The sequence below is a fragment of the Mustela putorius genome, unplaced genomic scaffold, assembly GCF_011764305.1.
Source record: "Mustela putorius furo isolate JIRA1106 unplaced genomic scaffold, ASM1176430v1.1 tig00000430_pilon_pilon_pilon, whole genome shotgun sequence".
Taxonomy (NCBI): Eukaryota; Metazoa; Chordata; class Mammalia; order Carnivora; family Mustelidae; genus Mustela; species Mustela putorius.
In genome coordinates, this window is record NW_025421377.1 from 6962719 (window position 1) to 6979929 (window position 17211).

The following is a 17211-nucleotide window of genomic DNA, read 5'->3' on the forward strand; positions in this document are numbered from 1 at the left end:
TATTTTTATTGATTTTGAGGGGGTTCTCTGTGCCTCCTGGATTTTGATGCTTGTTCCCTTCACCAAATTAGCAAAATTCTCTGTTATAATTTGCTCTAATATACCTTCTACCCCTCTCTCTCTTCTTCTGGGATTCCAATTATTCTAATATTGTTTTGTCTTATGTTATCACTTATTTCTCAAGTTCTCCCCCTCATGGTCCAGTAGTTGTTTACCTCTCTTTTTCTCAGCTTCTTTATTCTCCATCATTTGGTCTTCTGTATCATTAATTCTCTCTTCTACCTCACTTATCCTAGCAGTAAGAGCCTCCATTTTTTATTGCATGTCATTGATAGCTTTTTTTTTTTTAATTTCAATTTGGTTAGATATTAGTTCTTTTATTTCTTCAGAAAGGGATTTTATTTCTCCAGAAAGGGATCCTCTAGTATTCTCTATGCTTTTTTTGAGCCCAATTAGCACCTTGATAATTATCATTCTGAACTCTAATTGTAACATGTTACTAATGTCTATATTGATTAGGTCCCTAGCCATTGGTACTGCTTCTTGGTTTTTTTTTTTTTTTTTTTGAGGTTTTTCTGCCTTGTCATTTTATCCAGATAAGAATAGATGAATGAGGGAACAAAATACTAAAAGGGTAGCAATGAGTCCAGAAAAATATACACTAACCAAATTGGAAAAGACCCAAAACCAGGGGGAGAAGAAAGGAGGAAAAAAAACCCCAACTATCTATCTATCTATCTATCTACCTATTTATCTTTATTAGACTGGTGAATAGAACAGAGACACCCACTTGATTTTGGGTGTATTTATGGTCTGTTGGAAAAGACTGTCTTCCAAAATTTTAAAGAAAAAGAAAGAATACACACACACAAGGGTAAACACAATGAAAGGATGGAATATGACTGTAAAGATGAAAATTTAAAAAGATTCTTAAAAAGGAATTGATAAGATAAGAAGTTGGTTGAAAAAAGAAAGAAAGAAAGAAAAGGAAAGAATGTGACCAGGCTGGGGACAAAAACAAAGCCATGTGCTAGATTTAGGGTATATTTTGATCTTTTAGAAGAAACTGCATCCCAAAATTTTAAAGAAAGGAAAACCTGTATGTATACAAAAAATAAGGTTAAATACAATGAAGGGATAGAATATGACTATGACAGTGAAAATTTATAAAAAGATTTTTTAAAAAGGTATTGATAAGATATGAGTTAAAAAAAGGGTAAAATAGGAAAGAGGAAAAAATTTTAAAAATAGAATAATAAAACAATAAAATTAGAAAAATTTATCTTTAAAAGACTAAAGAATCATGGGGAAAAAAGTGATGAATTTTATGTGTTGATTTCCCCTAGCTCTGGAGTTCCACAATTCTTATTGATTCATGAACTTGCTCTTGGTTGGATGTTTTTGCTGATCTTCTGGATGAGGGGCCTTTTGTACTGATTCTCAAATGTCTTTGCCTGAGAAGGAATTGCACCGCCCTTGCCAGGGGCCCAGCTAAGTAACCTGCTCAGGTTCACTCTCAGTAGCTTTTGTTCCCTGAATGCTTTCTGTACAGCTTTGGAGGATGAGAATGAGGATGTCAGCCTCCCAGTCTCTGGCCTTATAGGAGCTGAGAGCTTAGGGCTCCATTCCTCAGTGAGCCCTAGAGAAAAGCAGTCAATCCCTCTAGTCTCCCAGGCCTCCAGCTGTGCTCCACGCTCACCCAGCCTGTGACCTAGCATGTCTATCTCTGGTGCTTGGCCCCATTTGGAGTCTCCAAACCCAGTAGATTCCTCCTGTGCACTTCCGTGACACTCCTCTCAGAGGAGGAAAGGGGAGAGTCTCTCCAGATGTGTTGCTTGTGGAGTCCCTGCTCAAAGAACAGTGGCCCAACTATGCTTCGGATCATGGTCTAAGGTAACCACAAGTTGAGAGCTCACTCCTTGGCTCCTTCTCTGGAACTGGCTTCCCCACTCCAATACTTGGGAGCTCTGTCACACTCAGACACCCCTGGTCTTTTTGTGATCCTGCAGGTCCTGAGACTACACTTTCTTTGAGAGGGCTCCACCCCCTGCTTAGCCTCTGGAGCAATGTCCCGCAGTGCAGACTTCTAAAAGTTATGACTTTTTGCTCTGCAACTCTACTGTTTGCTGGGAGCTGGTCCCTCCCCCGGTAGTCTCTCTTCTTAATATAGCCTGAGATTCACTTCTCTGCATGACCTACCTTCCAGAAAGTTGTCACTTTTCTGTTCCTAGCATTGCTGCTCTTCCTCTCTTCGATCTCCTATTGAGTTTGTAGGTGTTCAGAATGGTTTGATAACTATCTAGCTGAACTCCTGGGATCTGAGGATATTTAGGTCTCCTATTCCTCTTCCACCTTGCCCAGTATTTCTTTCTGTGTCTGACATATTTCATTTAGTGTAATGTCCTCAAGGTTCATCCATGTTGCTCTAAAAAGCAGGATTTCCTTCTTTTCTATGCCTGAATAATAATATTAATATATTATAGATTATTCCCATATTTTGGCTATTGTGAATATTGCTGTAGTAAATAGGGGATGCAGATATCTCTTTCATATTCTGTTTTCATTTTTTCTGAATATGTACTCAGAAGTGAAATTACTAGATCATATGGTAGTTCTATTTTTAATGTTTTGAGGAACCCCTATACTATTTTCCATAATGGCCACATCAATTTACATTCCCATCAATGGTGTACAAGAGTTCCCTTTTCTTTACAACCCTAGCAAACACTTGGTATCTCTTATCTTTTTGATACCTGCTATCCTGACAGGTGTGAGGTGATATCTCATTATTATTTTGATTTGCATTTCCCTGATGGTTAGTGATGTTGAACATCTTTTCATGCACCTGTTGGCCATTTGCATATCCCCTTTGAGAAAATGTCTTTTCATAGTCCACTTTTTTATTGGGTTGTGTTTTGGCTATTGAGTTGTATGAGTTCCTTATATATTTTGAGTATTAACTCCTTATCTTATATATGACTTGCAAATATTTTCTCCCATTTCATAGGTTCCCTTTTCCTCTGCTGTACAGAAACTTTTGAGTTTGATGTAATCCCACTAATTTATTTTTGCTTTTGTTGCTTCTGCTTTTAGCATCATCTCCTACAGATCTTTGGCAAGAGTGGTTGAGAAGCTTTTTACCTATGTTTTATTCCAGAAATTTTATGGTTTCATGTCTTACATTCTAGTATTTAATCAATTTTTAGTTAATCTTTGTGAGTGGTTTAAGATAAGGATCAATTTCATTCTTTCATATGTGGTTATCCAGTTTCCCCAACACCATTCATTGAGGAGACAGTACTTTCCACTTTGTGTATTCTTAGTGTCTTTGTTGAGGTTTAGTTGACATATATGTGTGGCATTATTTATGAGCTCTCTATTCTATTTTATTGATCTGTGTGTCTATTTTTATTCTAGTACCATACTGTTTGATTTTTATAGTTTTGTAATAGTTTGATATCAGGAAGTGTAATGCCTCCAGCTTTGTTCTTCTTTCTCAAGATTGCTTTGGCTATTCATGATCTTTTGTGGTTCCCTAGGAATTTTAGGATTCTTTTCTCTATTTCTTTGAAAAACAGGGTATATTTGCATTTATTTCTGTCTTCTTCAATTTCTTTCATCAATGTGTTACAGTTTTCAGTGTATAGGTCTTTCACCTTCTTGTTTAAATTTATTCCTGAGCATTTTCTTTTTGATGCTGTTGTAAACAGGATTCTTTTCTTCTCTCTCTCCCTTTGATAGTTTGTTGTTAGTGTATAGAAATGCAACTAATTTTTGTGTATTGATTTTTTATCCTGCAACCCTACTGAATTTATTACTTCTAAAATTTTTATGGTGTAGTTGTTGGGGTTTCTGTTTATAAGATTATGTCACCTGCAAACAGAAACAATTTAACTTCTTCCTTCATGATTTGGATGGTTTTGTTTTTGTTTTTGTTTTTGTTTTTTGATGTCTTTTTGTTTGTTTGTTTGTTTGTTTATCTGCCTAATTGCCTTGGCTCAGACTTCAGTATTATATTGAATAGAAGTGGTGAATGGGCATTCCTTATGTCAGAAGAAAATCTTTCAGCTTTTCACCATTGTGTATGATGTTGGCAGTGTACTTGTCATATATAGCCTCTATTATGTTGAGGTAAATTTCTTCTATGTCCAATTGTTGATAGTTTTTCACATAAGAGTATGTTGAGTTCTGTCAATTACTTTTTCTGCATCTATTGAGATCATATGATCTAGGATCACACTATTTTTAGTCTTCATTCTGGTAATGTGATACATTGCATATATTGATTTTGTATGTAAAAACCATCCTTGCATCCCAGGGATAAGTCCCACTTGATCATGATGTATGAATTTTTTAATGTGTTGCTGCATATAGTTTGCAAGTATTTTGTTGAGGACTTTTGTGTCTATGTTCATCAGGGATATTGGTCTATAATTTCTTTTCTTGTATTGTCCTTATCTGGATTTGGCATAAGGGCAATGGCCAGTCTTACAAATGAATTTGGAAATGTTCCTTCTCATCAATTTTTTGGAAGAGTTTGAGAAGATTTGGCATTAATTCTTCATTTAATGTTTGGTAGAATTCACCTGTGAAGCCATCTGGTTCTGGACTTTTCTTTGTTGGGAGATTTTTGATGATTGTTTCAGTCTCCTTATTCATTAGATTTTCCATTTCTTCTTCGATTTTCCATTTCTTCATGACTGAGTCTAAGTAGGCTAGGACTTTATTTCTCCTAGATTTGTTACAAGATAATTGTTCATAGGAATCTCTTATGATCCTTTGTGTTTCTGAGGTATCAGTTGTAATGTCTCCTCTTTCATTTCTTTTTTCTTTTTTTAAAAGATTTTATTTATTTATTTGGCACAGAGAGATCACAAGTAGGCAGAGAGAGAGAGAGAGAGAGAGAGAGAGATGAGGAAGCAGGCTCCACACTGAGCAGAGAGCCCCATGCGGGGCTCGATCCCAGGATCCTGGGATCATGACCTGAGCTGAAGGCAGAGGCTTTAACCCACTGAGACACTCAGGCGCCCCTCCTCTTTCATTTCTGATTTTATTTGAGTCTTCCCTCTTTTCTTCTTAGTGTGGGTAAAGATTTATCAATTTTATCTGTATTTTCAAAAAACCAATTCCTAGTTTCATTGATCTTTTCTGTTGTCTTTCTAGTCTTTATTTTATTTATTTATTCTTTAATCTTTGTTATTTCCTTCTTCTGCTAACTTTGGGCTAAGTTTTTTCTTTTTCTCATTCCTTGAGGCATAAAGTTAGATCGTTTATTTAAGATATTAGTTTTTTTTTTTAATGTAGGCATTTTCACTATAAACTTCCCTCTTAGAGCTGCTTTTTCTGCATCACAGTTCAACTTCCACTAGGTTACCTAGTTATTTCATACTAAGTTTTAACATGTTGTATTTTCATTTTTGTTTATCCCAAGATACTTTTTGACTTCCCATATGGTCTCTTTTTTAATCTATTGGTAACTCAGGAGTTGTTTAATTTCCACATATTTGTGATTTTCAAATTTTCCTTCTGAGGCGCCTGGGTGGCTCAATCAGTTAAGCCTCTGCTTCTGGTTCAGGTGGTGTTCAGAATGGGGAATCTGCTTCTCCCTCTTCCTCTGCCTTTCCCACCCTCCCATGCTCTCTATCTCTCAAATAAATAAAGAAAATCTTTGAAATTTTTTCTTTCTGTAGTTGATTTCTAATTTTATACTATTGTCGTCAAGAAGATACTTGATATGATTTCAATCTTCTTAAATTTGTTAAGACTTATTTTGTGGCACAATATATGATCTATCCTATAGAAGAATGTGTTTTCTGCTGCTGTTGGGTGAAATGTTTTACATATGTATGTTAGGTTCATTTGATCTATGTGTTATTCAAGTCCAGTGTTTCTTTATTTATTTTTGTTGGATGATCTATCCATTATTGAAAGTAGGGTATTGAAGTCCCCTATTGTTATTGAACTGTTGTTTTTTTCTCCCTTTGTTTCTGTTAATATTTGCCTTATATATTTACATGCTCCAATATTGGGTGCATATATTTATAATTGTTATATTCTCTTGATGAATTGAGTCATTGATCATTTTATAATCACCTTATTTGTCTCTTATTACAGATTTTGGCTTAAAGTCTATTTTGTCTGATGTATATAACCATGCTGTTCTCTTTAATTAGTTACCATTTGCATGGAATATCTTTTTTAACCCTTTACTTCCAGATTTACTGTGTGTCCTTAACTTTACAATGAGTATCTTAGTGGCAACATATTGTTGGATTGTATTTTTTTTTCTTATCCATTTAACCACTCTGTATCTTTTGATTGGAGAATTTAATCCTTTTACATTTAAAGTAATTACTGATAGGTAAAGCCCTTCTATGGCCATTTTGTTGATTGTTTTCTTATTGTTTTTTAATTCCTTTGTTTCTTTCTTTCATTTTGGTGTTTTCCCTTGTGGCTTTTTGATTTTGTTGTTGTTATCATTTGTGTCAAGTTTTTATTTAAATTCTAGTTATTTAACATATTGTGTAATACTGCTTTTGGGTGTAAATATTCATTTCTTACATGTAACACCCAGTGCTCAACACAAGAAGTGCTCTCCTTAATCCTCATCACTCATTTAGCCCATCCCCTACCCACCACCCTTCCAGCAAACCTTAGTTTATTCTTCCTAGTTAAGAGTCTCTTATGGTTTTCTTCTCTCTCTCACTCTCTTTTTCCCCTTTCCTATGTTCATCTGTTTTGTTTCTTATTTTCCACATATAAGTGGAATCATTTGGTATTTGTCCATCTGGGACTGACTTATTTCGCTTAGCATAATACACTCCAGCTCCATCCATGTAATTGCAAATGGCAAGATTTCATTCTTTTTTGATGGCTTAGTGATATTCTTTCTGTGTGTGTGTGTGTGTGTGTGTGTGTGTGTGTATTGCAGCTTCTTTATCCATTCATCAGTTTGCGTTCCCACCAATAGTATAAGAAGGTTCCCCTTTTCTCTACATCCTTGCCAACATCTGTTGTTTGTTTTAACCATTCTGACAGGTGTGAGGTGGCATCCCATCATAGTTTTGATTTATATTTTCGTGATAATGAGTGCTGTTGAACATCTTTCCATGTGTCTATTATCCATTTGTATGTTTTAGGGGAAATGTCTATTCATGTCTTCTACCCATTTCTTGACTGAATTATTTGCTTTTGGAGTGTTAAGTTTGATAAATTCTTTAAGATTTTGGATACTAACCCTTTATCAGATATGTTATTTGCAAATATGTCCTCAAATTCTGTATGTTGTCTTTTCATTATGTAGAAGCATTTTATCTTAAAGTCCCAATAGTTCATTTTTGCTTCTGTTTCTCTTGTCTCTGGAGACATGTCTAGTAAGAAGTTGCTATGGCCAATATCAAAGAGGTTGTTGCCTGTGTTCTCCTCTAGGATTTTGGCGGTTTGATGCTTTCCTGTCTCACATTTAGGTCTCTCATCCATTTGAACTTATTTTTGTGTATGGTATAAGAAAGTGATCCAGTTTCATTCTTCTGCATGTTGCTGTACAGTCTTTCTAACACCATCAGTTGGAGAGATCCTTTTATCTATTGCATATTCTCTTCTAGTTTGTTAAAGATTAGTTGGCTATATAATTTTGGTCCATTTCTGGATTTTTCCAACCACAAAGCTTTGAAACTTGAAGTCAACCACAAGGAAAAATACATGGAGATGTATTTCTAAAGAACATGCTACTAAAGAATGAATGGGTTAACCAGGAAATTAAAGAAAAATTTTTAAAAAATACACAGAAGCAAATGAAAAATGACAACATGATACTCCAAAACCCTTGGGATGCAGTAGAAGGGAGGAAATGTATAGAAATATAGGCCTACCTTAAGAAGCAAGAAAAATCTCAAATGCACAACCTAATCTGCACCTAAAGGATTTAGAAAAAGAACAGCAAATGATGTTTATTGATTTTTTTGTAGTGGTATGCTTTAACCCTTTCTCTTTATATTTTTGTATATGCTAGAGGTTTCTTCTCTGTGGTTTCCATGAGGTTTACATTAGACCTAGTATAACAGTCTATTTCAGGCTAGTACCAGCTTAACTTCAGTCTCATACAATGTACACTTTTACTCTTCTCCTGCTATATTTTATGCTATTGGTGTCACATTTAACTTATTTTTATATTGTGTATCATTAATAAGTTATTATAATATTATTATTTTTAATACTCTTGTCTTTTATCTTTTATATTAAACTTAAAAATGATTTATATACCACTCTTACAGAATTAAAGTATTCTAAATTTGACAGATCTAAATTTGATAAAATATATTTACCTTTACTGGTGAGTTTTATACTTTCATGTTTTCATGTTGTGTCCTCATTCATAGTGTCCTTTCATTTTGACCTGAAGAACTTTGGCTAGAATTTCCTGTAGGGCATGTCCAGTGGTGATGAACTTTGTCAGTGTTTGTTTGTCTAGGAATGTCTATATCTCTTAAGCGTTTTTGAGAAGAGCATTCTGGGTTGTAGTATTTCTCTAGCTGTCTAATTTTGAATGACCTGTCTGAATTTGTTGATTTTTACTTCTCCATAATCAAGTCGGCTTCTAAAGATTTCTATAGAATTTTTCAGTCTGTCTTTAGCTCTAAGACTTTTTTTTAATGGTTTCTATTTTTTTTATTAAACTTCTCATTTTGTTCATGCCTTGTTTTCCTGATTTTGTTTAGTTATTTATCTGTGTTCTCTTGTGTCTCATTGAACTACTTTAAGATGATTATTTTGTATTCTTTGTCAAGCAATTCATAGATTTCCATTCCTTTGGGGTCAATACTGTAGCTTTATTAGTTTCCTTTGATAGTGTTAGTTTGCCAGGTTCTTCATGATCCATGTAGCCTTGTATCAGTGTCTCTGCTTTTAAAGGGGCAAACACCTCTTTTGGTCTCTATATACAAGTGAAGACCTTCTCCCATTGGATCCCTCGGCAAATGGAATCACTTCTGGGATTGCAATTGAGCAGAGCTGGAGCTTTGGTTGCTGCTGGATCTCCTGTTGGTGAGTCTGTTACCAGGGGCTTATTCAAGCATGGATTCTGTCTGGCTTCTGGGTAAAGGGATTGCCTCAATGACCTTGGGCAATTGCTGGGACAAGAATCAGCTTCAGGGTCTGCAGACAGCAGGCCTGTTACCAGGTATGCAAAAGAATATGGTTCCTGCTGGGTCCCTGGACAAGTTCCCAACAGGTCACTGGACAGATCTCTAGGCAGGCAAGATCAGTCCTAGACCACAGGCTGGGACTGATCACAGGGCTGCTTCAGGGTCCACAGCTGGAACAGAGGTCTATAGACAAATGTGCCTATGCCAGGTCCCTGGGTGGACAGGACCAACACCAGACCATGGATGAGAGGGACTGGAGCCAGGTTAGAGGGCTGTATCAAGATTTGCAGGTGGATTGAGATTGGCAGGTTTGACTCTAGGGGAATAGACAGTCATGACTCCCTCTGGGTCCATGGGTGGGAAGGACATCTCCGGTTACAACTGAGAAGAGCAACAGCTGAGTTACAGAGCTGTTCAGGGTCTTCAGACAGAATAAGATCAGAGGGCCTGCCTCAGGGGCACATGTGGGCGTGTAACCCACTGGGTCTTTGCGTGGGAAGGTTTGTTGTTAGCCTGTAGCTAGGAGGGGCTGCATCCAAGTTACAGGGCTATTTCAGGATCTGCATTCTTACCTGGATCCCAAAGTTCCCACAAGTTGAGTTGTGTCAAGTGATTGTTGCTAAGTGGGGGTATCAGCAGGGGACCTCTTGCTCTTCTATCTTGCTGATGTCCAGGAGTACTGTAGATTGGACATCCTGCTGATGTCTGGGGAGAGATCATTCAAGTTAGTGACAGTGGGGCTAAGAATGGAAGCAAGAAGGATCTAGCCAGATACACTGTATGTTGCCCACTGTAAAGGAAGCAGATGTGGGAAGGAGACAAATGTTCCTTTAGCATAATAATGTCATGGTTATTATCTCTCAATAAGTAGGGTCAAAATCATATAAGTAAAAAGAATATTTTTGCCTTGTGTAAGATCTGACTGTGATTTGTTTATAATGGTTAATATGTGCCTTTAAGGAACTGGGGTGGACTCAGGCCTTCACTGGTACAGATAGGAGTGGAATGATTATCCCCAAAAATGGCACTAGAATCTGCAGTTCCTCTGTGGGTGCCAGCAGAAGCATGGACAACAGAAGGCCTCCATTAACATCTGGCTGAAGGCAGAGGACACAGAATTTGCAAGATACGGGCCCAGAACAACCTGTTTCTGTGAGAAGGGGTAGAACATCCCAAAGGAAGGTGAGAGGGGAACCCAGAGGAGTACAGCACTGCCAAAAAGAGACCATACTGGGCAAGCTGTCTAGTAAAAGGAACTACTTAAACCTCATTGAAGCCACTGTGCTTCCATCTGGAGAAGATGGGAATAGAGGAGGGAAGTCACATTGGGAGAACCGAGTGAGTGGGAGCTGGAGGTGGGATTTGATGGGCACAACCCTCTGCTTCTACCAACCAGCGGAGTGACCTGCACACTAGGACAGGAGACCCAGAACAAAGTAGTACATCTCTTGACTTATGAGAAGGGTTGGGGAGAGTCACCTGTCCCACACATACGCCCCTGCTTTCTTCTGTCTGAACAGTTTTGGCTGGAGATCAGGGGTCAGTGGTGAGCCTTTCATTCAGGGTTCCACACACCAGGAAAGAGTTGAGGGTGCTCAGAACCCTGGCTGTGTTCGACATGGCAAACCCAGACATTGTTGAGAGACCATGGAGTCCGTGACCAGCCTCCTTTGATCCAGATCCCTCCTCCACCATTACTTAGCTGTTACTCTTTGGTAAAGTACTTCCTGAGCCTCAGGTTCCTTCAGTGTAACAAGGATGATGACAGCCCCTGCCCCAAGGGGTGTTGGGGGGAATTCAATGAGAAGGGACCTATGAGATAACCTAGCACAGAACATACGCTCAACAGATGTTACCTACTACTGCCTTTAGGAAGAGGGAATTCTTGTCATCTCCAAAACATTGACTTCATTTTGCATTGCATCGTCGCTGATATTAATAGAGCTCCTGAGATTAGGACTGATGGATCGAATTTGGGATAGCCAGTTAAATTTGAATTTCAAGTAAATGACAAATACTTTTTTAGTTTAAGTGTAGGCCGAATATTGCACAGGACATAGTTCTGCTAAAAAATTATTTGTGTTTTTATCAGAAACTCAAATTTAATTAGGCGTCCTGTATTTTTAGTTGCTAAACTTGGCAACTCTACCTGCGACACCATTCATTTCAGACAGGCTCTGGAATGTGGCCCCCCCAGCTGGATTCAATGATTATTCTTTATTGGATAAATTATTTATGGATCATTCATTATTATTCTGTGTGGGGAGAGTTAGTCTAGTGCTGCGCAAACTAATCGAGCAGATAATCACTGTCCCCAGAAACCAAGAGGGCTGGACCCTCTATGCAGGCTTTTCCTAGACACGTACCTTCTAACCAGCACCTTCTCCTTCATCACTATTGTACCCCTTGCCAGTGGGCGGCCCTTGTCATGCTCTTGTAAACAGATATTTCCCAAATTCACTCCTCTTCCATCTTTCATTCTTTCCATCCATCCTTCCTTCCTTAACTATGCCACAACCGATTTCTTTGTTGTCTTCTGAAGTCACCAGTTACCTAGTGCTTTTTTCCTCCACATCTGAAAAGCGCATCTAACACTCTGTACTCTCATTTCACACCCCTGCCTGGCGCACACGTTGCGGTCAGACTACTCAGAACCCACCTATATAAAGCACATTGTTCTTCAGTAGATAGACACGACTGATTCTTCTAAATAAGCTGTGGTTTCCTGGCGATGGTTAGTTGCTACCCTCCGTTGAGTTCTAAGGCTCAAGGACTGTTAAGCAACGTGCCCACATTATCTCACTGAAACCTCACTGACCCATGAGGTGGGTCTTCTTATTAGTCCTTTCTTTGCAGATGTGGCAAATCGGGCTCATCTACGTTAAGGAACTGGCCCAAGAGGGTACCACTGGCAAGAGCTGGAGTGGGATTCAAATGCAGGGATTCAGACTGCCAAAGCCATGCTGTAACCTATAAGGTCTGGATTATTCCAGCCAGGCCCTATGAGAACAGTGGAAGAATCCATACTCCTATTCTTGGATTTTTGCACCACGGTATTTCATCAAGGCCCACATCAAGTTTTATTTCTGTTACTTTTGCTAGCGTTCTCTCTCAAATTGCTTTCATCTCTAAGTCCTTAATTATTATACTCTCTTCCTCTACAACTCTGGCTTTTCTAAATATGTCTAATATCATGCCGTGATTAAGGTCCTAACCTGAGCTCACATGCCCAAATCCTGAAAGCATCAAAGCAAAGCTGCCAGAGGCAGAAAGACAAAGAAATGAAAACTCACTATTAGCATTTCAGCAATATATTTGGAGTCCCCACAAAGAGCCAGATGCCGTGTGGTGCATACAGAGATGTCACCCTGTTCTCTAGATGGGGTCTGCTGATGACCTGGCTTTAAAAAAAGGATGTTGTGTTCTCTTCTCGAATTTATCGAGCCATCACTGCTGTGAGATGATGGTTCTTGCAGATTGTTCTTGTCTGTGTTCGTGGGTGCTGGGGGTGTCAGGAGATACTTTAAGCTTAGGAGGGTAGGTTTTTCTCCACAATATGGTAGATTTTCTCCCACGACAGCTCTAAGTGTTCCCAGGAAAAGGTCACTGGTTATCGTGGCTTCGGCAGACAAGTCTAGAGAAAAGAATAAGCCTGAAGTTCTTTCCAAAGGTCACCTAGCACTGGACCTGGCTGATCCTTCACACAGCTGCCAGGCTTGGACCAAGAACTCACAGAGCCCCAGAGGCCAGCTGCACAGCTCTTGTTAAAGAAATGGGTCTCAGATGTCGCAGGAGGCCATACGGGGGAGGTTGGGGAGAAGGCATTTCCATGTGCATGATGACCCATGTTCCCTTGGAATGTGATGCCCAAGGATGTTTGCTAGTCACCTCGAACTGCTCAAGCTTCTTCCATGCAGTAGAAGCATGATTGCATTTAGGCCTGTCACCATATTCATTCATTCTTCCTTCCTACTTTCCAGTAATTAATTTCATTTAACAAATATTTAATGACTGTCTGATATAAAAAAGTGTTGTGCTCGGAATCTGAGACATGTGTGATGAATATGGTACCGCATTTCCAGCCTGAGCCGAAGGAGAAAAACAATAAACAAGTAAACATCTCGGTTGTTCTTTATAATTAGAAGCATATTTACTAGGAAGTTAATGAAACACAAGCTTCGGGGCTAGCTTCAGGGTCTCTGGTTTGCATAGATAGGTCCCTTCCAACTTCCTGAGGGGCTGTTTGTGTGGGGCGGCTAGAAATTTATGCATAAGACCGCGTGTTTTTGTCAAGGTTGCAGAAGTAATATATTTGGGCATTCTCTCACTTAAAGAAGGTGCCCCAAATGTATAACCTTCAGCCTGATTACCATGTAAGGAGCTGTACATAGATTACCATCTACCCACTGAAGCAAAAACTGCATTCTGGTCTTTTGTGGAAAAATAAATGCGAGACGTGTCTGCAGTTGTAAACAAACCTGTTCTCGTATGCTTATTTGCTTTCACAATTGCTTCAGGTTTTCTTATATGCAAATAAAAGTTGATAACACTCAGCCTGGGGTGGCAGAGGAACTTCTCCATCATTCCAAAGTAGAATTTAAAAGGAACCGAGAAAGCAGCCCATTGTGAACTGAATGTCTGCCGGCTGAGCCCCTGCCTTCCTTGCTGTGGAGAAAAACAGAGAGGGAAGAAGAGGGGCCAGATGATCTGGAAGTAGATTCCACGTGATTCTGAGGCCAGGTGAATTAGGATCCGCAGAAATGCGACTGCAACAGGCAATGAGTGGCATTCTAGGCTGTTATGTGCCCCCAAGTTTATGTTTTAAAGTCCTAACTTTTATGTTACTTGGAGATAGGGTCTTTAAAGAGTGAATTAAGGTTAAATGAAGCCATTATAGTGGGTCTACAACCAGTATGACTGGTGTTGTAAGAAGAGCAAATTGGGACACAGATCAGTCGAGAGGGAAGACTACGTGAAGACAGGGAGAAGACAGCCGACTACAAGCACAGGACAGAGGCCTCAGAAGAAAACCAACCTGCTAATACATCGATCTTGACTTCTATGCGGTGACATTTCTAGCCCAGGGAACTGTTTGAAAAGACATTTCTTTTACTTGTGGTGCTTGGTTATAGAGGTCCGTCCTAGCAGACTCACATAAGCAGATACTGACTTCAACATTCATTCTGTCCATCCCGTGACACTGGAGTTCCAACCAAGAGCAGCCCCCTCTCCCCCCAAAAAAGGAGCCCTGGATAAGTCCAGAAAAGAAGATTGTTCTCACCACCTCTTCTGGTACCTCTGCTCTGTGTGCACGCTGGACATTACCATTTTGCCTTAAAATGGCAAAACCTCACAATGTACCAATATGACTTTTGCAAGCGTGAAACCATTCAGAGACTATACTTCATTCCAACAATATTTCCTAACTATGAAAAGAGTAAATTGAGGACTGGGAGTACCAAAAACTTGATGGATGGATGGATAGACAGAAAGATAGGCTATAGATGTGTTTTCCCATTTTATTCATAATATGATTGATTGTAGGAAACTTAGAACACACAGGGAAAATAGGAAAAGAAGAAAATCATGCACAGTTCACCAACCACATGTAACCAGTTACAGTTAGAGTCTGGTGTGGGTCCTTTGTGGGGGGCGAGCCGGGAAAAAGGACATTCTCAAAAGTCCCGATATCAAAAGAAAGCAACTTCAACATTTTGTTATAGTCCCTCACGGCATTTTCCCCTTGTGTTCATTGGAGAAGGTTGTGATCATGCAAAATACACTGATGTGACAGCAGAGTTAATATTGTGAACACTGATAAAATGAGCCATGCATTTATACTGCTCTTTCTATATAAACTGTATTTCGAGGTAAATAAATAGGATGGGGCACTGATGGGGCAACACTGGGGTGACCAAAAATGTTCGATTTCCTCTTCTGGGTGGCAGTTACAAGGGTGTTCACTTTATAATAATCCCTAATCTCTACATTTGTTCTGTGCCTTTTATAATAAAAGTTGAAAAGAAGAATGGACACCAAGATTAGTTGGCAACAAAGATCGTCCAGGCAACAGGTGAGGCTATCGTGGACTAGAGTGGTGGTACAAGATTTGGTGAGAATTGGGCCGATTCCGGATATGTTTTCTCAGTAGGAGGATGCAGGAGAGCCAGAGGCCAAAATATCTGCTTTAGGGGACAAAGAGTCAAGGGAAGGTACAGATGAACCAGACCTGTCCTGAGCTGGACAGGAAAATCTGGTGATGGGAACCTGAGTGTTCATTACGCTGGTCTGCCTCCTTTTTATATGCTTGCAATCTTCCATGTTAAGAAATAAAATGAGGGTAAGTGACAGTAAGAAACTAAAATAAAGTTGCTTTATCATTATTTTCCCAAAGCTATGCCTATTTAATATTTCAGTTGTCACTTCTTATTTTAGCCTGTTTTTTCCGTGAACTTTTCTAGCCTGGTTTTGGAGAGTTTCTTTGCATTCTGTTGAGGATGTTCGTCAGGCTCCTAAAATGTTCCTCTGGTTCTTGTGGCTCTTTTTCAAGGTTTGCTATTCCTCTGAGTCTTTGGGATATTTATTTATTTATTTATTTAGGCTTTATTTATTTCAGAGAGAGGAGAGAGGGAGAGCACGAGAAGGGGGGAAGGGCAGAGGGAGAGGGACAAGCAGACTCCTCACTAAGCAGGGAGCCCGATGTGGGGCTCGATCCTAGGACCACGAGATCATGACCTGAGCTGAAGGCAGAGGTTTAACCAACTGAGCTACCTAGGCTCCCCTCCTTAAAACCATTTCCTCTTTGGTAATTTTTCTTACAGGTCTTATGCACCCCTCCCTACAGTCCCCACCCTTTAAGACTTTATCTTCAAATGCAGGGATTCCTAATCAGACCTAGTGTTTTCTAGAAGAACCGGGTGTGAGGATGGTCATTGGCTCTATTCTCAGTTCTCCTGGATACCAAATCTCCTTGTCAGAGCTCCATCTCAAGGTCATGATTACAGGTTGATTCCTCAGCCAATCCTTGGTGTTTGTTGTTTTGGCCTTAGACGAGACAAATTTGTATCCCAACTAATACACTTGAGTCATTATGTGCCTCGTAGTTCTTATTTTTGCATTTTCAGCCTGTAATCTCTGACAGTCTGCACAGTTGTCCCCTGGTACATATTTAGAGACCCCTCACAAAGAAATCTTCCTTTTTCTTCTTTTTTTATTTTAATCACTGAGTGGTTGCACACAACTGGGAGCTGTTTGTAGCCTGTTCATTAGGCGCTGTCCTATTCCATCATGTCACTGCAGGATTCTTAGGCTGCCTTTCTAGGTGGCTTAAAAAGTGTATCTAGGGGATGCCTGGTGGCTCAATTGGTTGAGCAACTGCCTTTGGCTCAGGTCATGACCCTGGAGTCCTGGGATCGAGTCCCACATCAGACTCCCTGCTTGTCAGGGAGTCTGGTTCTCCCGCTGACCTTTCTCCTCTCATTCTCATTCTCATTCTCTCTCTCTCTTTCAAATAAATAAATAAAATCATTAAAAAAATGTTTTTAAAAAAAGTGTATCTAGGATTAGATAGTCCAGAGGATGCTGGGCCTCTAGCATTCCCCACCCAGGCACCAATCACCCCTCACTAGACACTTTAAAACTTGTTTACAGACATTTTGTCTCGAGTGCAACACTCAAGGAAAGCAGAGAAAGAGCCTGTGTGAAACAGGGTCTGCCTCTTGCTCAACCACTGGAGGCACAATTCACACGGGGCCAGTGGCCAAACACAGCCACTGTGTGTTGTGGAAAAAGTACCAACAATCCCTACCTCACCCTGAACTCCCCACTGTGCCCATTTCAGAAACACGTATCCTGGGAAACATTCATATCCTCAACAGGAAGCTCCATGGCTAACTGATTTACTCGCACGCCACTTTTGAGGCAGTGAGACCACCATCTTCCGCCTCCCCCTGGCCCAGACACCTCCTCCCTCGTCAAGGACAGCAATTCTGTAAAAGCCAATGAGCAGAAAGCACGGCTTGGAGGAGAGAGTGGAGGAAATTGACTGTGACAATTTTGTCCTTGGATA